The sequence below is a fragment of the Apis mellifera genome, linkage group LG4 (assembly GCF_003254395.2).
Source record: "Apis mellifera strain DH4 linkage group LG4, Amel_HAv3.1, whole genome shotgun sequence".
Classification (NCBI taxonomy): Eukaryota; Metazoa; Arthropoda; class Insecta; order Hymenoptera; family Apidae; genus Apis; species Apis mellifera.
In genome coordinates this window covers 8,249,135-8,275,353 of record NC_037641.1, presented here as the reverse complement: position 1 = coordinate 8,275,353, position 26,219 = coordinate 8,249,135, and the positions used below count along the sequence as shown (strand labels likewise).

Genomic DNA, 26,219 nt, shown 5'->3' with positions numbered 1-26,219 from the left:
CAAAATTTCTCTCTTAGAATTCCCGCAAATATTTCCTGTGCCACCTCCTATGCTATCATATTCTCCTGTTACAAAGTCGGAATTTTGGCAAAATTTCTCCCTTACAATTACCGCAAAAATTTCCCGAGCCACCTCCTATGCTATCATATTCTCCTGTTACAAAGTCAGAATTTTGGCAAAATTTCTCACTTAGAATTCCCGCAAAAATTTCCTGTGCCACCTCCTATGCTATCATATTCTCCTATTACAAAGTCGGAATTTTGGCAAAATTTCTCCCTTACAATTCCCGCAAAAATTTCCTGTGCCACCTCCTATGCTATCATATTCTCCTGTTACAAAGTCGGAATTTTGGCAAAATTTCTCACTTAGAATTCCCGCAAAAATTTCCCGTGCCACCTCCTATGCTATCATATTCTCCTGTTATAAAATCGGAATTTTGGCAAAATTTCTCACTTAGAATTCCCGCAAATATTTCCTGTGCCACCTCCTATGCTATCATATTCTCCTGTTACAAAGTCGGAATTTTGGCAAAATTTCTCACTTAGAATTCCCGCAAATATTTCCTGTGCCACCTCCTATGCTATCATATTCTCCTGTTACAAAGTCGGAATTTTGGCAAAATTTCTCCCTTATAATTCCCGCAAAAATTTCCCGAGCCACCTCCTATGCTATCATATTCTCCTGTTACAAAGTCGGAATTTTGGCAAAATTTCTCCCTTAGAATTCCCGCAAAAATTTCCTGTGCCACCTCCTATGCTATCATATTCTCCTGTTACAAAGTCGGAATTTTGGCAAAATTTCTCCCTTACAATTACCGCAAAAATTTCCCGAGCCACCTCCTATGCTATCATATTCTCCTGTTACAAAGTCAGAATTTTGGCAAAATTTCTCACTTAGAATTCCCGCAAAAATTTCCCGTGCCACCTCCTATGCTATCATATTCTCCTGTTACAAAATCGGAATTTTGGCAAAATTTATTCCTTAGAATTCCCGTAAAAATTTCCTGTGCCACCTCCTATGCTATCATATTCTCCTGTTACAAAGTCGGAATTTTGGCAAAATTTCTCCCTTACAATTCCCGCAAAAATTTCCTGTGCCACCTCCTATGCTATCATATTCTCCTGTTACAAAATCGGAATTTTGGCAAAATTTCTCACTTAGAATTCCCGCAAATATTTCCTGTGCCACCTCCTATGCTATCATATTCTCCTGTTACAAAGTCGGAATTTTGGCAAAATTTCTCACTTAGAATTCCCGCAAATATTTCCTGTGCCACCTCCTATGCTATCATATTCTCCTGTTACAAAGTCGGAATTTTGGCAAAATTTCTCCCTTATAATTCCCGCAAAAATTTCCCGAGCCACCTCCTATGCTATCATATTCTCCTGTTACAAAGTCGGAATTTTGGCAAAATTTATCCTTCCGAATTCCCGCAAAAATTTCCTGTGCCACCTCCTATGCTATCATATTCTTCTGTTACAAAGTCGGAATTTTGGCAAAATTTCTCCCTTAGAATTCCCGCAAAAATTTCCTGTGCCACCTCCTATGCTATCATATTCTCCTGTTACAAAGTCGGAATTTTGGCAAAATTTCTCCCTTACAATTACCGCAAAAATTTCCCGAGCCACCTCCTATGCTATCATATTCTCCTGTTACAAAGTCGGAATTTTGGCAAAATTTCTCCCTTACAATTACCGCAAAAATTTCCCGAGCCACCTCCTATGCTATCATATTCTCCTGTTACAAAGTCAGAATTTTGGCAAAATTTCTCACTTAGAATTCCCGCAAAAATTTCCCGTGCCACCTCCTATGCTATCATATTCTCCTGTTACAAAATCGGAATTTTGGCAAAATTTATTCCTTAGAATTCCCGTAAAAATTTCCTGTGCCACCTCCTATGCTATCATATTCTCCTGTTACAAAGTCGGAATTTTGGCAAAATTTTCCCCTTACAATTCCCGCAAAAATTTCCTGTGCCACCTCCTATGCTATCATATTCTCCTGTTACAAAATCGGAATTTGGCAAAATTTCTCACTTAGAATTCCCGCAAATATTTCCTGTGCCACCTCCTATGCTATCATATTCTCCTGTTACAAAGTCGGAATTTTGGCAAAATTTCTCACTTAGAATTCCCGCAAATATTTCCTGTGCCACCTCCTATGCTATCATATTCTCCTGTTACAAAGTCGGAATTTTGGCAAAATTTCTCCCTTACAATTCCCGCAAAAATTTCCTGTGCCACCTCCTATGCTATCATATTCTCCTGTTACAAAATCGGAATTTTGGCAAAATTTCTCACTTAGAATTCCCGCAAATATTTCCTGTGCCACCTCCTATGCTATCATATTCTCCTGTTACAAAGTCGGAATTTTGGCAAAATTTCTCACTTAGAATTCCCGCAAATATTTCCTGTGCCACCTCCTATGCTATCATATTCTCCTGTTACAAAGTCGGAATTTTGGCAAAATTTCTCCCTTATAATTCCCGCAAAAATTTCCCGAGCCACCTCCTATGCTATCATATTCTCCTGTTACAAAGTCGGAATTTTGGCAAAATTTATCCTTCCGAATTCCCGCAAAAATTTCCTGTGCCACCTCCTATGCTATCATATTCTTCTGTTACAAAGTCGGAATTTTGGCAAAATTTCTCCCTTAGAATTCCCGCAAAAATTTCCTGTGCCACCTCCTATGCTATCATATTCTCCTGTTACAAAGTCGGAATTTTGGCAAAATTTCTCCCTTACAATTACCGCAAAAATTTCCCGAGCCACCTCCTATGCTATCATATTCTCCTGTTACAAAGTCGGAATTTTGGCAAAATTTCTCCCTTACAATTACCGCAAAAATTTCCCGAGCCACCTCCTATGCTATCATATTCTCCTGTTACAAAGTCAGAATTTTGGCAAAATTTCTCACTTAGAATTCCCGCAAAAATTTCCCGTGCCACCTCCTATGCTATCATATTCTCCTGTTACAAAATCGGAATTTTGGCAAAATTTCTCACTTAGAATTCCCGCAAATATTTCCTGTGCCACCTCCTATGCTATCATATTCTCCTGTTACAAAGTCGGAATTTTGGCAAAATTTCTCCCTTACAATTACCGCAAAAATTTCCCGAGCCACCTCCTATGCTATCATATTCTCCTGTTACAAAGTCAGAATTTTGGCAAAATTTATCCTTCCGAATTCCCGCAAAAATTTCCCGTGCCACCTCCTATGCTATCATATTCTCCTGTTACAAAATCGGAATTTTGGCAAAATTTCTCACTTAGAATTCCCGCAAATATTTCCTGTGCCACCTCCTATGCTATCATATTCTCCTGTTACAAAGTCGGAATTTTGGCAAAATTTCTCCCTTACAATTCCCGCAAAAATTTCCCGAGCCACCTCCTATGCTATCATATTCTCCTGTTACAAAGTCGGAATTTTGGCAAAATTTCTCCCTTAGAATTCCCGCAAAAATTTCCTGTGCCACCTCCTATGCTATCATATTCTCCTGTTACAAAGTCGGAATTTTGGCAAAATTTCTCCCTTAGAATTCCCGCAAAAATTTCCTGTGCCACCTCCTATGCTATCATATTCTCCTGTTACAAAGTCGGAATTTTGGCAAAATTTATCCTTCCGAATTCCCGCAAAAATTTCCTGTGCCACCTCCTATGCTATCATATTCTCCTGTTACAAAATCGGAATTTTGGCAAAATTTCTCACTTAGAATTCCCGCAAATATTTCCTGTGCCACCTCCTATGCTATCATATTCTCCTGTTACAAAGTCGGAATTTTGGCAAAATTTATCCTTCCGAATTCCCGCAAAAATTTCCTGTGCCACCTCCTATGCTATCATATTCTCCTGTTACAAAATCGGAATTTTGGCAAAATTTCTCACTTAGAATTCCCGCAAATATTTCCTGTGCCACCTCCTATGCTATCATATTCTCCTGTTACAAAGTCGGAATTTTGGCAAAATTTCTCACTTAGAATTCCCGCAAATATTTCCTGTGCCACCTCCTATGCTATCATATTCTCCTGTTACAAAGTCGGAATTTTGGCAAAATTTCTCCCTTACAATTCCCGCAAAAATTTCCCGAGCCACCTCCTATGCTATCATATTCTCCTGTTACAAAGTCGGAATTTTGGCAAAATTTCTCCCTTAGAATTCCCGCAAAAATTTCCTGTGCCACCTCCTATGCTATCATATTCTCCTGTTACAAAGTCGGAATTTTGGCAAAATTTCTCCCTTAGAATTCCCGCAAAAATTTCCTGTGCCACCTCCTATGCTATCATATTCTCCTGTTACAAAGTCGGAATTTTGGCAAAATTTATCCTTCCGAATTCCCGCAAAAATTTCCTGTGCCACCTCCTATGCTATCATATTCTCCTGTTACAAAATCGGAATTTTGGCAAAATTTCTCACTTAGAATTCCCGCAAATATTTCCTGTGCCACCTCCTATGCTATCATATTCTCCTGTTACAAAGTCGGAATTTTGGCAAAATTTCTCACTTAGAATTCCCGCAAATATTTCCTGTGCCACCTCCTATGCTATCATATTCTCCTGTTACAAAGTCGGAATTTTGGCAAAATTTCTCCCTTACAATTCCCGCAAAAATTTCCCGAGCCACCTCCTATGCTATCATATTCTCCTGTTACAAAGTCGGAATTTTGGCAAAATTTCTCCCTTAGAATTCCCGCAAATATTTCCTGTGCCACCTCCTATGCTATCATATTCTCCTGTTACAAAGTCGGAATTTTGGCAAAATTTCTCCCTCCGAATTCCCGCAAAAATTTCGCGTGCCACTTCCTATAGTGTCATATGTTCCTGTTACAAAATCGGAATTTTGACAAAATTTGTCCCTCCGAATTCCTGCAAAAATTTCGCGTGCCACCTCTTATGCTATCATATTCTCCTGTTATAAAGTTCAAGATTGAGACAGAATATTTTTGTTCGAATTTATGATTTTTTAATAGGAAAGTATAATTTGACAAGAAGTGGCATGGAAAATTTTTTCAAGAATTTTGGAGCGGAAATTTGTCATCAAATTTTTGATTTGTATCAGGAATATATAATTCTAGAGGAGGTATTGCGTGAAATTTTTGTGGAATTTGGTATACTTACCTTGTATACTTACCTTTTATACTTACCTTTTTATACTTACCTTTTCATGCTGACATATCGATGGAATCTGTTATTTATCATTTTTTCAACATTTTACTTAAATCTAGTTATTAAAATTAATATATTATACTTACCTTTACTTACCTTTTATCCTTATCTCTTTGTAAGATGTTATTGCTGGGATCTGCAAAAAAAAGAATACAAAATGTTAATAAAAGAAATAACATATGAAAAAATTAATTTATATATAAAATATATATTTAATTTTTACCTGATATGCTTTTTAATATTTCCAAAATAAGGAAAATATTCCAAGTGATAAAATTATCTGTTTGGGACTTTTTATAATTAAAAATTAAAAGGCATTTAACGACAAGTTTTTTTTAATTCGAATAAAGAAATATTTCACGACCGGAATATTGAATTGAACGTTTAAGACAAAGTAAGTATAGAAATTGAATCTCGCCTAGAATTCAACTTCGTTCGACTTGTCACACGATTAAACATGATTCGTTAAAAAGGACGTTAAAAAGGTACAAAGGCAAAAATTTTTAGCAACAGCATGACACAAAAACTAGCAAAAGGATGAAGAGAAAAGAGACTCGGCCAACAATGGAGAGAAAGAACGGACTAGGTGCAAAGAAATTACGGTTGGAAAGGATTGTCACGGAACGAGATCGACTTTTCTTTTCCTTAGTCGAAAACGAGATCGACTTTTGGAAAGGGAATCCTTCTAAAAAGAAATCCTTATTCCGTATAATTGCGCGGAAGAGCCATCCCTAAGAGGCCACGAAATAGTAGCTAAAGAATGCTTCGGTGGATGAAAGAGAATACCAATTCGATAAGCAGTTAAGCAGTTACTTTGAGGTGTAATAATGAATTAAGCGATTATTGTTATTTTTAAAGAATTCACACAATTCCTTTTTAATGTTTTTACTCGTTTGAGAGAAAGAATTTTAAACCGGCACTGCTTTCATTTTTTTGTAATACAATTTCTTACTTATTAAGCAAGAATTAAAATAATTGGTGAACGAAGAAATAATGGTATTACTACGATGTTGCGAATTTTTACGGTCTCATACCAAAATAATATTTGATTTTAACAATAAAGTAATACTTAACCCGTAATATTATAGTAATAATTCATTAAATTAACGACATCTCTTTGTAAGTAATGCAATTTAAAAGTAATTGAAATACGATAAGAATTTCTTTATCGCCATTAAGCGATTTTATTTGTTATTTAATTTTACCTTTCATTAAATAAAAATTGATCTTGTCTTAAAAAGTTATCCTTCTTCTTATTCTCTGAATTAACGAGTAAAATTAAAAACGAATGAATCTAACCAACAAATAAAATTAATTCATCACGATAACACGATAATTAAAATCCATTGAATCCAACAACAGATATCCATATCTTTACCTTAATTTTTTAAATTAGAATTAAACGATTTAAAAAAAAAAAAAGAAAAAAGAATAAATCCAACGCCAAGAATTAAAAACTAACTTAAACTCCCCTTTTCCTTTCCCCCCCTCTCTTCTACGACAATTTCTCTCGTTTTCCAGATCTCTCCTCTTCACATCTCTCTCTCTCTCTTGTTTAAAAACACTTCAGGCACAAATCTACCGATCTAACATCCATCCACGCGCAATTCAACTCGGCTACGATTCCACGAATCGTGCGTCGAAGCCACCAGCATTCCTTCCTAAGCATAAACTCCAAGCGGAACGTTTTACATTTGTCGTGAACAGGGGGGCCAACCTGAGCCGTCCCCCAGGTACTGTACACCTATCCACTGACACAACGTTACACCGCCCAACGTCGAGGCGACGTGCGTAGCCGGAACTCGCGCCTCTTCCCGGAACTCAACCCGCGCCATTCTGCTGGCGGCGCGTTTTCCTTGGGAGCACGGTCGAGCAGAGATCTGGTATCTAATAACGCGATGCCTGCCCCTCCCTTCTCCTCCTCTCTTCCTCCTCCTCCTCCTCCCTCGACAACGTCCATCCTCCCTCGTCGACAGATCCTTTCTCACGACAAGGAAGCTCGATTTTCCAACATCCTCTTGTGCGCTTTACAAGCGAGCGTTCCCTCGTTCCCTGCTCGATGGGACAAGTTTGGATACCAGCGGCAGCTGGCTTGATCGTGAATCGTTTTAATGATGAGGGCTGATCTGTCGCGCGAAATTTTAACTCGATTAACCGTTTTTATTTTCATCGATTAAAGACGGGGAGGGAAGGAAAGGTAAGATGGATTGTGGGAAAAAATTTATGGAAATGTTTGATATTTGGTTCGGTTAAGAAAAGTTACAATTTCATTGATTTATTTTCGTATCTTTATATTTTGATATTGAAATTATTTATTCGTAGAGAAATTTACGAAAGATTTTTATGATAATTTGAAAAGTTTGAGGGTGAGGGGAATCGTCAATGTAAAGATAGTTAAAAAGTATAGTAATTGCGATATAAGAAACTGTAAGAATGATGAAAAAAAGAATTTTGTTTAGAATTGTTTAGAATTGTTGTTAATAGTCGAATCTGTAAAAGCAAAAGTATGTAATCTTGTTATTTTAATATTATTGTAACAGGGAAAGGATATAGGACGATTTAAACACGAAACGGGAACGTTAGATTTTCCGATTTCGAAATTTCAAATTTACCGAAAATCTATCGTTACGGGAATAATTGACTATGCGTACTGCACGAAATCATTCAGCTGCACCGATATCGATATGAACGGCGCTCGCCGTTGCCGTTCGGATTTCGAAACTTCGTACAGTTCGTTATAAATTTACACTTTAGTCACCCATTTCGAATCTAGAAATCGATTCTATGCAAACATCACAAACGAGAGCCGGAGAGCAAATACCATTCTCTCCCCTTGCTTGTTAGATCAGGGAAAGAATATTCTCGCTGTACTTAAAATTGTAAAAAGATCTGTCAAAAACAATTCTCTCTATATACCTTCCATATGTAAATATAAATTTTACGTATCCACTTCACAATTCCGAAACATTCTTTCGTTTCACGAAAGAAATGCTTTAAACACTTCCTCATCGATATCCTTTTACTCGCCATTTTCGAATCGACGCGTCTTCGCGACACGAAGGATGACGCGCGGAAAAATCCAATGAAGAAAAATTATCCCATCCCTATATCTCTTCTCGTCGAAGGGAGGGGAAGCGAAAAATCGCGTCCATGGTCCAAAAAAAAAAAAAAGAAAAGAAAACGAGGAAATCAGGTATGCAAAAGCTCGCCCTCTTACACGTACACTCGCGCTGTACATTCCGCACACACGCGTGCCACCGTGGGAGGAGAGAGAGAGAGAGAGGGAGAAACGCTGCCAGACGCTGTAAATTTTATCGGCCGGATAAGAGGGCGAACTTGTAGAGAATGCTCGTAAAGATACTTTACTGTATATTTACATCCCTACGTATAATACGTTACGTGAGTTAATACCGTCCGTTAAGTGAATCGAAAGACGCGTTCGATCGCGTATTTTCGCCAGATTCGATCGATGATAAGAGGGGGGAGGGATAAGGCGAAAAGGGAGGGGAAAGAGAGGGAAAGAAAGAGCTATCGACCTCGTATATATATATCCACGATTGGAGTGTCGGTGATTTTCCGTACAACGATCTTCTTCCAACGCAAGAAGAAGAGGAGGAGGAAGAAGAAGAAAGGTTAATCCATCTCTTTCTATTATTGAAACACGTTGATGGGGGAGGGGGGTGCGGGTTCGTGGTGATTCGAAATTGGAAAATTATCGGCGCTCGATTAATCGGCGTGATTCCCTGAACGTATTGATACACGGATACGTAGCGCGAGACAGCTCGTTTCCGGCGCTCAACCCCCTGGATGACGTCTGGACCTGCTTGCGCGTTTGATTTAGTGCTCGGATGACAAAAGTCGATTGGCCGACACCCGGGAAATTGACGTGGCTCCCGTTCCTGCTTCGATCGTAATCGTTTGATCTTGTTAATCATTCCACGGTATATAATTTTGGATTCGTTGTAGTCGAATTTCGTTTCTTTCTTATTTTTTTTTTTTTTGTCTTTTTTTGGAATGAAATTTTTATCGAGCGATCGAGCAAAGTTGTCGATTCGTTCGGGAATAATTTTTGACTCGTTACATAGAATTTTTTGTGAATTTTGTATTTTTCGGATAAAGAATCGATGCGTTGAATATATATATAAGTATATATATAGATGAGAGTAGTGTAAGCGTGATGAATTTGATTTCGGAATAATCGTGATGTTGAATTTTGATTTAATTATCGAGTTATCGATATTGATTGATATTCGGGAGAAAGTATTTTTCTTTTTTTTTTTTTTTTTTATCTGAATGTATTTTGTATCATCGGATCAATCGATGACCGATCTCGTTAAACGTTAAACGCGACCGTTTGATGTGTACACGATACGACTCGTGATGAGAGCAAAAAAAAGAAAAAAAAAAAAAAGGCCAGATGGTTTAGACATGCATGGATATCGGAATCTGATTCTATTGTCCCGCGACGCGTCACTTTGCGTTTAAGTTTAAGCCAGATAATTAATCTCACAGACTGTTGAAATTGAATTTCCTTTAATCCTCTAGTTCACCGGTTCATTTTAAAAAAAGAAGCATCCTCTTTCTCTTTCCAGATCCTTTATATCAATTCTCTCTCTAATAAAATATTTCTCCGATTCCTCGAGAAAACTCGTTGATACACTTCGACCTCGACTTATTAACAATCCCTTCGAACGAAATATTGAAATTATAATAAACTACCTATCAAAAGAAAAAAATAATAATAACAAATTACCCATCTTTCTAAAAATAAGACTTTTAAACTCACACCTTAAAATTAACACTATTATCCTCTACTTAATTTCTAATCTTCGATCGATCTCACACAGATTCAAGAAATCAAAATGTGAAAACGATATCGAGAATTTTCCGATTTGCGAAGCGATCCTAATTCCTCTCCTCCCTCCAAAAAGAAAGAAAGAAAGATAGAAAAAGAGAAGAGAGAAAGAGAAAGAGAGAGAGAAAAAAAAACAAGCACACAGAATCCATCCGCGGATTATTCCACGTTACTCCACCCCTTCCGGCGGAACGTTCGATTATAAATATATCGGAGAACACGTTGACCGCGCGCCGGTGGTCTGATCAGCGGCGCTGAACGGAAATACAATTATCGGCGAGATAAAACGGGGCGAAACGGTGACAGGGCTGGAAATCGGATGGCTGAAATATGCAACGCGGCCCAGGGTAATGGAGGAAGCGCGCCGTGGCGGTGGTTGGGAGGACGGGGGAGGAGGAGAGAGAGAGAGAGAGGAGGGGAAGGGAGGGGAGGGAGGAGGCAGAATGCAGAAATCGGAATGTACCCCGCGGGATACTCGACGATGGAACGGATCGACTCGCTATTTAATTACGTATTTCGCGAAGTTACGTCAACGGCGACGCCGACGTTCCAACCGCCCTCCCCCCACCCACCTCTTCAACCATCATCCCCCCATCTCTTTTCCATCGCTGTTTATCCCTATGAATCTTTCAACGCGCCGCTTTGGAATCTTGACAGCGAGAGCTAGTTTCGGGACTTTTCATTCTCGCGACTCTCGCGTGGCTCAAGCTCGTCGAGATCCCGACGAATTTTTCGTGGAACGGAGTTCCGGGATAATAGTTTTTGAACGGGCTGATTAAAGTTGCAACTTTGCTCTCTTGTTGTTTGAAATTTTTATCGCGGGACGATGATGAAGTTATTATTTTGAAACACGTGTATGCGTGTACTGGAATTCTTTTTATTCGTATTCACCTCCTTAAAGATATATATATATATATATATATATATATATATATATATATATATATATATATATCGTTCCATTGTACGCACGTTGTACGGAAATGTTAACTTTTGGGAAAAAAAAAAGAAAAGAAGAAAAAGGAATACGTTTCAAGGATTGAATATAAAATTTTAAAGATTTCGAAGATTTTTTTTGAAGATAGCTTTTTGAAAAGGGAGAAGCGGTAATATTTACAATAACATAGAAGAATTTATAATAGAACTAGTAGATAGAATTAAATCGTAAATTAGAAGGATTTATAAACTTCTTCACGCTGCATCTTGTCTAATCTCAATTATCTGTTCGAGTATTCCGATATCATTTCAAAATTTTAATTTCGATTGATCGAATCAAATCGATAATGAAATAATAAATTTACCTTTTTATCGATCCTGAACTGAGAAGAAGAATGTTACGATACGATATTCGAGGAAATTTGCAAAAAAAAAAAAAAATATCGAGTCGTCGATTCGGTCAATTTGATCAATCTCGCGGAACTTTTTCTTCGCGCGAAAGGAGAATACAATACTTTCCTGGAAATTCTTTGGGCGGAATGGAACTATCAATTTTCGGGGCGGCGTGATCGGGAACGCAAACGGAACGAAGAAGCGGAGGAAAAAAGAGCGGGTCAAAGGGCCACGGGGAAATTAATTGCAGCGCGCTCAATTTGGCAGTGGTGTTTCGCGGCGGAGCAAAGCCACGAATCTCCGCTCGATTCGAGAGAGAGAGAGAGGGAGGGAGCGAACGGTCGTGAAAATGCAGGCAGAGAGCGTGGCCGGGCCGCGACGAGGGAGAGAGATATCGGACGGACCGCATTCCCGAAAAGCATTTGGCGACGTTGGAGAGAGCGGCTCGATATTCGGGGTGCGGTTCCTAGGTCCGTAGGTCCTGGGTTTGCGTGAGCGTGCGGGAGCAAGGGAGCGCGATTCGAAGCGGAAAAGGGACGGACGCGGAAAAGGGAAGGAGGAGGAGGAGGAGGAGGAGGTGGTGGTTGTAGGAGGTAGAAGAGGCGGTGGACGGAGGAGGCGGTGTGGAGTAGTAGACGACGACGGGGCTGGAAAGAGGACATGTGTGCGTGTGACTCGGCGCAACTGCAACTACGTGCGTGCTTGCCCGCGCCAACGTGTGTACGGCTGCCTACTACCCTACGTCCCTCCACGTAGCACGAGCACGTGTTCGCTCTTGTGTGTACGTGTGTCGTAACTGGTGGAAGAGGGTCGAAGAGGCGATGCGGGGTTGGCAGAGAGAGGGAGAGAGAGAGAGAGAGAGAAAGGGACAAGGAGAACGGCGTGGAGTGAGTTGGTGGGTGGTGAGGCGGATTGCACGCGTTGTGCAGTGCGGTTAACGGCGTGTGCGTTGCGCCGACGGCCAACGACGCTGCTTTTCGAAAAGAGAAGAGCGAAAGAGGAGGAAGAGGAGGAGGAGGAGGAGGAGGTGGCGGTAGAAGAGATGATGGTGTGGCGAAGGGAGATGGGGGAGGGTTAGCAGCTCCGACGGTAGCTAGCAGAAGCATCAGCATCAGCGTCAGCAGCACGAATGAAAGCAGCACGGAGGACGAAACTGGGCACGAAAGAGAGACGGAGTACAACGAGGGTAAGATAGGTAGGAAGAGAAGAGAAGAGAAGAGAAGAGAAGAGAAGAGAAGAGAAGAGAAGAGAGAAGGAAGGAAGGAAGGAAGGACGCGGGCGTCTCGGCGTTCTGGCAGACGAACGCATCGATCCCAGGCGGGTCAAGCACGGAATCTGTCTCTTTCTCTCTCTTTCTATCCCGCTACAACTTCTCTTGCCTTTCCCTCTTTCTCCTTCTCTTTCTCTTGCCCCTTCTGAGCCTTCTCCCCATCGCTCTCTCCACCACCGCCTCAACCCCCTTTTCCGCTCTTCTCGCTACCAAACTCCGCCACCCGTCCGACCACCTCCTCCTCCTCCTCCTCCACCTCCTCCTCTGTGCCTTCACCCTTCACCCTTCCTCTCCCCCCCTCAGCCCGCCCTTCTCGCCGTTACTGCGCGCTCGCCCCCGCCAGACAAAGACAAATTACGCTGCATTTTCAGAGCCCCAAAGAGCCCCACCGTCCTCCTCCACCCTCTTTCTACCTGCCTCCCTCCCTCCTCCTCCTCCTCCGCCACCCTCCTCGATCCTCGTCTTCCTCTTTCCTCGGAAACCCACCACCTTCTACCACCCTCGCGCCACTTTCGTCCCTGCCCAGACCATCCCGACCGCCACCCCCTCCGCCCTCCGAGACTCTCCGCTATGTAGGGCATCAAACGGGTGCTCAACCCCTGCGCGCTCTAAAGGCGTCTTGCCTATCAACTGCGACGTGCTTCTTCCTTCTCGCTGCTTCCGCTTCCCACGACTGCCCTCGATCATGTGCGTCGCGATACCATCGCAGCCCGCGAAAAACAGATGCGACTGCGCTTCGAGAGGGCAACGCGTTTAATGAGTCGCGTACGCTCGCTCCTCCCCCCCCATACAACTTTCCCGCCCTCCCTCTCCTCGTTTTTCCTCGCGTCGCTGCTAATGCGCTCTCCGTCCTAAAATTTCTTCTTTCAACGCGTACTCTTTTCTCTTATTTTTTTCCTCCCTTTCTTCCTGCCTTCCTTGAAAAATATCGATGTTGTCGGAGAGAGAAAGATTGGAAAGGATCATCATGGTGGGTGACGAGAGAAAGATTGTTTGGCGTCGACCTTTTTGAAGGGACTTTTTTTCCTCGTCCCCATTTTCGTTGTTGCATTCCGTTTCGATCGTTGTTAACAATCGTAAGAAAATGAAAAATATCCTCTAGGATACGCTTGAGTAATATCGCGGAACGATATTATCTTCTATGTAGCTGGATTCTTTATTTTTTTTTTTTTTTTGTTCTTTCGAAAAGAGTTGACGAGATGTAATGAGGGTATAAAAAGTTCGTAAACTGTAATAAGTACTTGGAGTTAAGTTTCCAGTGAAAGGGAAATCGGAATTTCTATTCCGGTGTTTTAAAATTTTATGAAAATTCTGAACAAATTGAATTTTCGTTCAACTGACGCTCTACTTATCGATCGACGAATTAATGAAATGATCGAAAGAAAAAAGAAAAATAATTCGTTGAAATATTATATTTAAAAACTTAAAAACATAATATTCTTCTCCCTGATTATCAAACACAAGAAATGACTACAGCTTGGTAAAGAAAGAAGCATCTCTTGCACGCTTCTCGTCGATGCGATGCATCATTAAAGAGGATGTAGCGATTTTACCGCGAATTTAACGTGACGACGAGGCGTGTGACGTCGTTGGGTACCAATATCGGTAAAATTCGAGCAGCTGCTCAAGCCTTGCGCGTTCTCAGAGCGTCTTACTCGCGAAGGACTTCTTCCTTAGGTCAGTGAAATTGCCGATAATGCAGGGTAGTTGTATCGGGACGTCGATAAGGGATGAGAGCTCTCTAAGAGCATCTCGTCCAGGAGAAACGATGCTGCTTTCTCCTTAGGTCATCGCTACTAATGATAATGATGACGCGGGAATACGTTAGATCGATGACGATGGAACAGGGGTTAAGTAAACTGTTCATCGATTTTGATTTTCGATATTTATCGAAAAATTTGAATTTGCAAGAAACGAATAAACGAAGACGAATATTACAATCGAAATATTTCTTATGTATTTTTAATAATCGAACGAGAAAGATAAATTCTAAGAAATATTATGGTAAGATTTATTATCATGATAAAAATCGTGATTATTTTTTATTCTACATTTGATTTCGATGCATAATTTTTACAACGTAGCGAAAAGCGAATCAAAAAGTTTGAAAATATTCGCACAAGTTTTATTCCAAAAGTGAAATTTTATATTCCCCCCTCTTTTTTTTAAGCATAGTAAAGTGATTTTAAAATATTATGAAGTAACCATTTTGATTGTCGTTGTTCTTTCTCTTTCATATTCTCTTTTGTAATGTCCACTTTATTTTCTTACGTTACAAACAATATTAAAACGTCATAAAATTGAATTGAATTGTTAAAAATTGAAAAAAAAATAACTGCTAATACTCCTCAATTTTAAAACTTATTATCCAAAGATCATATTTTGCGTGATCTAATATATTCTCATAATGATACAATTACCCACTATTCTAACATTATTATACATATATTATTATATCGAATAATATTACAAGATCGTTATTATAAATATTCGATTTTTCAAAGAAAAATCCTGGCCAAAATACGAAAAGTCACCTCCTTCCGAGAGGAGGGGAGCCTAGCACGAAACTTTGCACTTGGCGCATGCTAATAACGCTTAAAGAGCCAGTCACCTGGCCATTAAGAAAGTTGGATAGCGGTAGTGGTGGTGGTGGTGGTAGTGGTGGTGATGGCGAGAGGTGGCGTGTTCGTGGCAGAAAAATGTCAACAATGGAAGTCCAGGAAAAGCGGGTCGAAGTGCGTTAATTAAACATTCCTGACGATGCAAGACGAGGGGTTGAAAGTCGGCTGGGCTGCGTTAAACCGCGAAAGATGGATGTAAACCACTTTCGAGTCGACCAACCCCCGCCTCGCGAACAACGGAGTTTTAATACCCCGGCCGGATATGCGCGATACACTCGTCGAAAAAAAAGAAATCGTGACTCGCGATTATTTCTCTCCTCGAGCAACGATCAATTTTTCTATCGTTGTAAAATTATAAAATTATTCAAAATTGAAATTATAGGCGTAGATATAGAAATATTTGGAAATTGAATTCAATCGCGATCATTAAAAATCAAAGACTCGTGACACTTTTTGCTTCCAATTCTCATCGATCTCGTTAAATTAATCTTTTTTCAATCTTCATATATCGATTCACATTTAAATCTAATTTTTCCCAATAATCAAAAAATATATACTTTCCACGCAAGCATAATTCGAGAAAACAATATTAAAAACGCGACGAAGGAAAAATTCATATCGTCGTTGCTACGGATGTCACACGTTCCATTTTATAATAAAGAAACCGGAATTAGCAAGGGCAGGGCTCTGTAACGCATTCGCTCATTAAGAAATTCCTCGAAAAGTTCTCAAGTATTCATACGCGGGAAGTGGTAGCAGACGTTGAGGCACAGACGCTGCTAAGAAGAAGAAGAAGAAGAAGAAGAGAAGAAAGAAAAAGAAGAAAAAGAAGAAGAAGAAGAAGAAGAAGCCGGCTTTCTTCTCCCCGCGAATTTGTCTTTCTCGAAAAGTTTCGAGCCCGTAAGCGCAAGTTGGTAAACAATATTCACGACGTTTTTACAAAGTTGCTAATCTCGTTACGCGTCATTATACGCAACACACCCACGCAACACGTCTAGACGACCTAAGGCTATTCCGCGTTTCGATGCGCCTCCTCCCCCTCCCCCCTCCTCTCCCCCTTCTAATCGCATTGTCACTAGCTGCAAACACGGTTATGGTATTAGAAGCGATGCCGTTCGCTCGTTGCCGCGAGAGGCGTGCGCGGTTAATAATTTCGGAAAACGTGTTGCCGTGTATAATGCCGCGTTAACCTAACCAGCCAGCCCTGGACGAAATATGCGACGCGACAAATAGAAGCGTTTCGCCCCTCCGTTTTGATACCTCGTCACGCCGTTGTGTCCTCTACCGAGGCAGGGGGAGGGGAGGGGGGGAGCAAGACCCTATTTGTCTTACAATCCAGTAGAGTAGGGCGCCTTCCAATTTATGTTCACGGTGGATGCGCTTGCTCATTACCATAATGAGAACGAGAATAAGTTTCTGATTAATAAATACACGTAAACACCGATATTACTTCGAATATCTGAAAGAATTTTTCTTTATTTTCTTTTCTTTTTTTTTTTTTTTTTTAAACGAAAGGAAATATGAAATATAATCGTCGAACAAGTTCCAATTCTTATCGCGTCAAACGTCTCAAATATATATATATATACATAGAACGCGCGAAAAAGAACGAAAAGAGGGGTCCCCACCACGAGCAGAGGTTAATATCGATCTAACAAGATTTTACCGGTGGACGGTATCCAACACCCGATTATATCAATGGAAATAAAATTTGAAAACCATTCGATCTCGGTCGAATTATCGGGCTTAATTGCGATAATACCAACCGGTTACTCGAAACCCAATCCCCCCCTTCCCTCATTAGACGGATCTCACTGTGGACGGGAGATTATTCCCTGGAACAACATCTCGAGGCGGATTCGGAGAGATCGTTGGGATCGTAACGAGCAGCGAGAAACGTTAAGATTTTTTTTTTTTCTTCTTTTTTTTTCCCCTCTTCGGAATTGGCCTAGGTTGCGGAATGGGCCGGAACGGGAGAAAATACGTATTCCGAGGAGACCGTTCGGAGGGTGATCGCGGGAGAGGACGAGGACAGAGGACGAAAGTTGCGAGTGCGTGTAAGTGTGTCTGCACTGGTTGAGAAGGTTGTAGCGGGGTTGGTTTGAGAGGCGAAGGACGGAGGCAGGAGGACGAGAAGCAGTAGTAGGTGGATGAGGAGGAGGAGGAGGAGAAGGGGGAGTAGGAGGAAGAGTACGGCGGTAGGTAGCAGTGGGTGGCAAGCCGAGGGTGGTAAAGGAGAGTGGCGGAGGATGAGAAGTAGGAAGAGGAGGGAGAGGAGAAGGAGGAGGAGGAGGAGGAGGAGAAGGAGGAGGAGGGCGGTTGGTTGAGACGCGGAGGTGCAGCCGAAGGAGAGAGAGTCCGCCGTTGGGTTGGGTTGGGTTGGGTTGGTTTGCACCAGCACCACCAGCACCGACATGGCTCCAAGCGAAGGAGAGGATGGGGTAGGATGGCCGGGCCTCTGCTCGCTCGATAGAGGCGCGTCCCGTCGTCCCATGATTGGAAACCAAATCGCCGCACATCCATCCCCCTCCTCCTCCTCCCTCCCGTCCTCCGCCTCAGCGATTCTCTTCCACCACCAGCCCGAGGAACCCCCTGGCCACCGACTATCCACCCTTACTCTCAGTCCTCGCAACCCTATCCACGGCTTACTCCCTGCAACTATCCCTCTTTCGCTTCATCCCCGTTTCTCCCTTTATTCCTCTCTTTCTCCCTCCCTCCCTCTCTCTCCCTCTCTCTCTTTTCTCGTATCTCCAACACGAACCTCTTTCTCCCTCTTTATCGCCACGCTCTCCCTTTTCGCCATCTCTCTCTCTCTCTCACTCTTTACCCCGCACAAACTAACTTCACCTTCCTCTCGAGCTATCTTCGCATCCACGTCCAACCTCCACACCACCTCCTCTAGCTCACCCTCCAGGGACGCTAATGTCGAGCTAAGTCCTTAAAACCCCTCAGCCGGAGGCCGGCGAGCCCGCAGACCGGAATGGCCTCCATAAGTAACCGGGTTTACACACCCCAAGACCCTATTTCTCACCGTGGAAAAACTGCAGTCAGCTCGGTTGCGAGCGCCACCCTCCTATATATATATATATATATACACATATATATAGCCGGCGGGTCCGCCGATTGCAGATTCCGCCGGCGGGCCACGGTATCGACGCCGACCGAGACCGAGTGACGCTCTCAAAGAAGATTAGGAAGATGAGCGCGGGAGAAAAACGACGGAAATCTTTCCCGGCGACTGCTGCGCGCCCGGCCGCAGAGCCACAGTTTTCGTGGGGAACCGAACAGCGACAAGATCTATACGCGCGATCTGATTCCACGTCGATCCCGATCCATCCTCTCTCTCACGGGTCTTACGTGGTTTTACACTGGTTGTACACTCTTAGCTTTTTTATATCCTTGGAAATTTTAGAGCTAATCCTTTTTTTCTTCTTCTTTTTTTTTTTTTTTTACCATCTACTCGTTTGATCCCTCTTTCGATCGCTCGAAAAAATATCTAGTAGAGTTTTTTATTTTGATTATTAATTTTTTAAATTTGTATCATGTTAAATTCTTCGATAATTCTCCAACGTTCGCATATATAAATATTTTTAGATTTGAATAATAAAAATAACCAAGATTTATAATTGGTATGTACATATATATATGATTATATTTAAACACACGATCGAAATGGTAGGCTCTCGGTTACGATGCGTGCGACAGAGAGAAATGTATAAATGGGGTTGTTTCGCGCGAAGGTTTTCGAACGATATCGAGGGTGCAAGTACTACTGTCCTACCTCACGACGAAACTTTCCTTTAGTGACGCTGCTACTTTCACTTTTGCTCGTAATGTTTATGCAGAACACCGAAGAAACTTTCTTGAGGTGCAAGTGTACCGGTAACTGCAACGGCGGACGTGGCGCGCGCGGGGGATGAACGGGGGGGCGCGAGAGGGGGCGCGCCGTGAATATACACAGCGGCCGAGGAAAGTTTGAATCGAATATCCGTAAAAGAGGTATTAAATCGATAACTTTGTCGCGGATCTTGTCACTTTCGATTTTCGTGCAACAGAGTCGATTCGACGCGATATCGGATATCGATCGATGATCTAGATGATCTAACGAATACGCGAATTTGATTCGTTTAGATTAAGTTCTTTCCTTTCGTATCTTTTCTTTCAATATTTTATATTAAAATAAAAAATATCAACAAAAAAAATATTTGTAATATTTTTGAATTAACTTATCCCTCTTTTTTATTTTCGTAAAATTTTTTTCATAAAAAAAAAAAAATAAATAAATAATTACGCGTGAAGAACGTTTAATCGTATACTTACTATATTATTTTTATTGTAATATTTTTTAATTGACATATCCCTCATGATGGATATTATTTATTGATTTTCGTAAAATTTCTTTCTAAAAAAAAAAAAATAAATAATTACGCGTTTATTAAAGAACATTTAATCGTATCTACTTACTATCTTTTTTCTTTTTTTTGCTCTCTCAATATAGCCTATATCGATACTTACACAACCGCGAATCCAATTTTCCAAATTTTCCTCGAGAGCTTCAAAGGGCGCGATCAAAAGAAACAAAGGGGCGGGGGGGGGGAGGGAAAAGATTAAACCCAGAAACAGACGAAATACAGGGGACATCGTAGCTCGAAACGAACACGCCACATCAGAGGATGGAAAGCGGTTTAATATAGCCGGTTTCTAAGCAGCCATTAAAATGCTCAGAGACGTGCACGAGGCCAGTATTACCGCCTCGTCCGTTCCGTCTGATCATACCTTTGAATCCGAGGACGACGACGACGACGACGACGACGACGACGACGACGACGACGACGACGACGACGACGACTACGACGACGACTATGCTCGGCAGAGCTTTATACCCGAAAAGGGATCTCTCTCCCTCGAAATCGTGCGGTATCGTGAAACGCGTCGAGTTCTCTCCTTAAGGGGTACCTACAAGCGATACCAATATGTCCGTCGTCGTTAGTGACGTTAGTTACCGGATGAGCAAGCACGAAGAGAGAAAGAGAGAGAGAGAGAGAGAGAGCGAGAGCCTCAGAGGCGTTGAATGCCCAGAGGCCCGGATAGGATATGAGACTCCGTTGGCCGCAGGATCCTCCGCAGGAGCCAGTGGAACCAACTCGATGGAACCCTCCTTCGGCAAAGTGTATTGACGGCTAGAACGACGTTCCAGCTTACGCTAAGCGGCTGTCCTCTCCTCTACCATTCACCCACCTCTCTCTCCTCCATTTCCAACCATCCATCCTTCCCCAACTCGATAGCATCGAGTGTATATATGTATATATATATATATATATTTTATATATATATGGTCGAATGTTGGATGCGTGTGTCCATGCATGTGTCCGGGTGGTACGTGGGTGCACGGTTATTCCAGAGACACGTACACGAGCGCAGGGGAGTCACATCGATGCACACAGAAGGAAACCAGCACGTAGCGAAGATTCAGGTACACCCACACAGGGGCAGAAGCATGGACGGGCGCGTGCATCCGTCTCGTAGGTCTCATAGGTCGAACCTCCTAGGTTCGTGCTGGAATTACGTCACGCTGCGCCGCCGTGGAGGATAGGGCACGGCAAAGTGGAGATAGGACGGGTCAAGACGCTCCTATCGCCTCGGATAGCTTCGAAAGGGTTAAAGCGCTGTCGTGACCTCCTTCTTCCCTCGTGCTCGTTCGACGAACTTGCGCGCGGGAGAACGGACAGAGAGAGAGAGAGAGAGAGAGGGAGAGAGAGAGAGTTCTTCTCGTTCAGTCCAACCGGCCGGATTTTCTTCGAACCGACGACGACACGACTCAGCAGGGCCTTTGGGAATCGACCATGGCGCTCTGCCTCCCGACCCGACCCTTCCCCTCCTACCCTCCCTCCCCCTCCTCCCCTCCTCTCTTGGCCTCCCTCGCGAGAAACCAACGGCGACACAGTGGCTTTTGTTTTACGGTGAGATTAATGCAATCGCACGTTTCGATTGCGAAATGTTATTCATCGTGGGAGGCGGAGAAGGGGAGGGGGTGGGAGATGGTGGATAATATCGGTGGATCGGATCTTTGCTGACGCGAAAGGATTTATTGAAAAATGAGATGAATTAGCGTGTTTCGGATTCGATGTATAGGAGAAGAACAATTCAATTGGTCGAATTGTTGTGTAAAAATGTGATTTTTTTTTTTTTTTTGCGAGCACGATGATCTTTCTCGAAGGAAATTTTTAAGATGTTTCTTTTTCTTTTTTTCTTTTTTTAATAATTAACGATTAGGGAGAAATTTAAGATAAAGGGAGATGTATTGTATGTCGTAGGATTCAAAGTGGATGGAAATAAATTTATATAAGGAAAAAGAGAGAGTATATTACAAATTTCTCCTTCTTGCCGATCTTTTATCATTTTATTCGATTCCGCGTGCAGAATTTTCTTTTCTAGTTGAAGTTCTTTTAGAAAGATGTAAATTCAACAAAATTAATTTATATTACACGCGACGCATGTTTGCGAACGTTCCCTAATTATGAGATATGAATGCGTATAGTTACTCCTCAATGCTTGAATTACACTTGCACGCTGAATGCCTATATTACTTTTGGTAGCGCAATTTACCGTTCTTTATCGTGTAATACAGCGTGTTGTTACAATATAAATATTTTCTTCTCTGGGGACTGAACGAATAAAAATGTGTAATTCCTTACGTAAACAGTTTCTTATTTAAATGTACGCTATCATATAATTCAACGTTTCAATCGAATCACGGGGAATTCTATATTTCATAATTTAAAATACAATTAATAAGATGAGTAAACGTTGATAAAATACGATTTTATTCGACGATAGTCGTTCTATCTGATCATCTATATACTTTAAAAAGTTAATGAAAAGAAAGCAAAGATTTTTCTCAATGAAAAATTCGAAGAAATTTTCATTTAAATTAGATTTAATTTCTTCACAAGTGAAAAAATTGAAATATAAAATCGAATCTGCATAATGAATGATTATAAAATATAGACACCTCGTTTCTTCTAAAAATAAAATATTAATAAAATAAAAATACAATTAATGAAAGCTAATAAAATGTAAATACCAAAATTCATTCCACATTCTGTATCTTCGAAGATACTTACGTTTCATTATTCTTCGCAAAACTTGTTGAAATTTCATAAAATCAAGATAATTTAAAAATTTCAACTTGCTTTCTCTACTAAAAAATAAAGTACTAAATAAAATTAAAAAAAGACACGATATAAAAAAAGAAAAAGTACACAAATACATACATATATAATAGATTCGTAAAATGCCGAAATATGCAAAAATTCGATAACAAAATTAATAACAAAATCTCTCTCTCTCTATTTCCGCTGCAGCACGAACAAAACAGAAGTAGTTTAAATCATGGGGCGGTAAAAATTGACCCACAAAGACCGATCGTAAATTATTTCGCCCTAATTTCGCGTCGAAATATGCACCCGGCTCGCGCGGGTGGAACACTTGCCAACAGTTCCCCTCCTCCCCCAAACCCTTCTCTAAAGAGCACAAAACAACAAAAATCATCGCGCTCCCCGTGTGTCCCCAATTTCGAGACGAGCACGCATGTTCGAACGAGGAGAAAAGTTCTCTCCTCTCGCTTACTCTCGCTTACTTAAGCACACACACACACACGGATACACGCGCGCACACGCACGCACGATCGATCGAAATCGCCGGGTTTGACGAGGAAAGGAGCAGACGACGTAACGAAGCGATTACCATTTCGGCGCGACGAATCCATCCAATGCCGATTTCCGCGAATCGAGGCGAGCTAGAGCGAGAGGCGAAAAGGTCATCGCGTGTCGGTGACGACGGAGAGCGTTCGCGTTCCCTTTTGCCGTGCCGTTTCCATTAATGGCGACAGACGCGCGCGCCGGCCACCTTGGCGAAAAAGGTGCACGCACACACCAATCCCCGTCCCCCGTGTGTAACTAACTAACCGACTAACGAACAACGAGCAACCAGCGATTCGAACGAATAACACGACTGGGTACGAGGCGCGGAAAAGGGAGAAAAAAAGAGGGGGAGGAGTGGAAGGAAGGATGGAAGGAGGGCGGAGAGGAGTTACCTCTTACCCAGCAATCGCTAAAAGGGTGTTAAAGGCGCGTTCGAGGGAGAGTTTCCTTCACCGAGTGATTTTTCGCGTGAAAAGTTGCATTTCGAAATTTCGAAAATTTTTGAAGAGCGATTGGATAGCATCGCCAGTTGCCTCTGAAATCACGTATTAACGCTCGTTTCGGGGACAGGAATCGAGAAAAAGTTTCTTTTCGAGAGGATTATTTGGAAAATTTCGAAAAATTTCCACGTCTCGTCAACAACTCGAAAAATGCAACAATGTGTTTAGAAGAGAAATGCACGAAATTTTCATAATTTCGATCTTCCCTCGATTACAATTAAAATGTATATACGTTTGAAACTCTGGAAAATATTCTCCTCGAAACGGAAAACATTGCTCGAATTATCGTCCACCATATCCCAATTTTTCCACTCTCGACTCCGTAGAGGCAGAGGAGCCTAAGCGTGGAAAACAAGCGTGGAGTGTTTCGAACTCTCGAAACCTGTTCACACGCCCTAACGGCGCGTGGCTCCCGATGGCGAGGATTACCAAGCGGAAGGAGGGTTACGGGAATCGGAGGGGCCGGGCGAGTGGTAAAAGTGTGTCTCTGTGACACGAGGGGATGACGTTTTGTTGCCGTCGACCCCCCTCGATCCTCAGCCTCGCCCTCCACGTGGTCCCGGCTCTCCAACCCGCTCCATGCCAGTCGGACGTGAGGCAGGTTAGGGTCGTCTGGTAGGGCGGTAGGACGAGTCGGATGATGTGTAGGGGGTTTTACGACCCTCGACTCGTCGGCCCGTGGATGGGGTCTCCCCCTCCTCGTCCCCCTCCTGCCCCCGCAACTGTCTACGCTTCTCCCCTTCGTATCTACCCTCCTGCTCGACTCAGCTCTGTTGGGGTAGGTCATTGCTGGCCCCATTATTACATTACACGAGAAATGGAGAGTTGGAGTGTACACCTCGAGTGTTATGGCGGCGGCCGCCGGTGAAACCGATTTTTCACACCGATATTTCCGCAAATTTTCCGGGATGGAAGAAATTTTAAATTTTAAATTTCGAATCGTTGCACGCGGTTTCAGTTTTGGGGATCGATTTTTTTTTGAAAAATAATAATTAAGTCGAGTAAATTTAAATATATCGTTGTTAGTGTGTATTTAAGTTCTTTTAGAAAAATTTCTTTTAGAAAAAAAAAATTGTAGGAAATGATCTTTGTTTATTATCATTCGTTTCGAATTTTTAATCGTAGATCTCTAACTTTTACTCGCCTCGGGTCGGGAATTTAATTAAACGAGCGTTCGATGTGAAACAATGTAAAACAATAATACATTAATAGATAGGTACGTGTTCCTTGAAAAGAGTTATAGCAAGTAGGTGGTAAATGAATAATGCAAAAAGTGCATACAATTTTCTAGGAAAAGCTACTTTAAACGGTTAATTTGAAACTGTCTTCTACTCTATTATTAGCTTCTCCGTTCTATTAACTTTCGTTAAAAAATTCTTTTGAAGCCTTGAAACTTATTTGCATTTTTCTCAAACTTTCCTCCAAGATTCTTCTTATATCTTCATACATCTAAAAATATTATTTCAATTTATAGATCTTGTATATATATCATATTCGCAATCTCAATTAGTTGTTCAACCTTCTAATCTTTCTTACAAACATTCCAAGAAGCTTAACACATCGATTGTATACGTATTTTTCGTTATTACGATGCTATAAATTGTTCCAATTGAACCACGTCACATTGAAAGCTAAAAGAGAAAATAACTTTGTTAGTTTGATAATTATTAATTAATTATTTCTCGTAATAAAGTAAAATTTTTGCGCAAAATTATCTTTCCTTCTTTCCCCCGTCTACATTATTCAGAATTACCAACTTATCCACAAAAGAAGATTCCATCTACCCTCCTCTACCCAAGATTCTCCAAGAAACTTCCTCTTTCTTCCCGCCACGTTCCACTTTAACGCGGAACAGGGTAGAACTTCATCGAAGAAAAATCGCGCGTGGTAGAATCGATGAGCGTGCTGACCCTGTTTCTTTCACCGGAATCTCAAGAATGCACAAGTAGAAGGTATTCGCCATCGAACACGCTGGTTCGTGTCCTAAGAAAAATACGTACATACTGAGAAAGATGATCCTTTCCAGAACGAAATAAAATAAAATTAAAAAAAAAGAAAGAAATGGCCTTACAACGAATAAATAAAACCTGTGAAAGAAAAAACCTAATTAACCTGATCAACCAACAATTATTCAATCGATTATTAAAAACCGACTTACACAATCTATTTCCCTATAATCCTGACAATATCATCAAGTAGAAATACAAATTTTTTTACCCACCTAGCTAAAAGAAGAAGAAGAGAAAGAAAAAGAAGCCAAAAAGATGAGAGAGAGAGAGAGGAAGAGGGATATTTCTCGTACACGTCTTACCCGACCTTTTACGGGTAAATTGCCGACGACGAGGGATAAAAGTTTGGCGTGGCGGGCGGGCAGAAAACTCTGACTGGTAACGAGACGTGGAACAACGAATTCCGATGCGGAGTGATACACGGCCCTGGCCCAACGCCAGGGTTTACGCTGCAAAATTGCACTTCCCGCCCACCCTCCGCCCCGACCCTCTTTTTCACCACCCGCCCGCCCCGTTTCACCGTCTCCTCGATAATGCAACCTGCCGAGATTCCGCTTATCTACGACACCGATGCCTCGTAGGCCGCCACTGTTTCGCCACGGTCTCGACGCGGTTGCACGGAATTCGGGCATTATCTCGCCTCCCCTTCCCCCCCTCGACAACTCAACCCGCCAAATATATATATATATACGCGACGAAGATGGATCGTAATTTCGAACGGGGCCGCCAGCGTTGAGAGAGAAGGAGGAAGAGAGAGCTGTTCAAGGACAA

At 41.8% G+C, this 26,219-nt stretch overlaps 1 long non-coding RNA gene across 1 annotated transcript; it reads right to left on the bottom strand.

Annotated features, from left to right (window-relative positions):
* Positions 1–22,870: 22,870 nt before the first annotated feature.
* Positions 22,871–25,629, bottom strand: LOC102655177. The gene is made up of 3 exons (XR_003304575.1): positions 25,193–25,629; positions 24,959–25,070; positions 22,871–24,888 (listed from the first exon to the last, which is right to left on the bottom strand). It is a non-coding gene; the product is annotated as an uncharacterized LOC102655177 (long non-coding RNA).
* Positions 25,630–26,219: the final 590 nt, after the last annotated feature.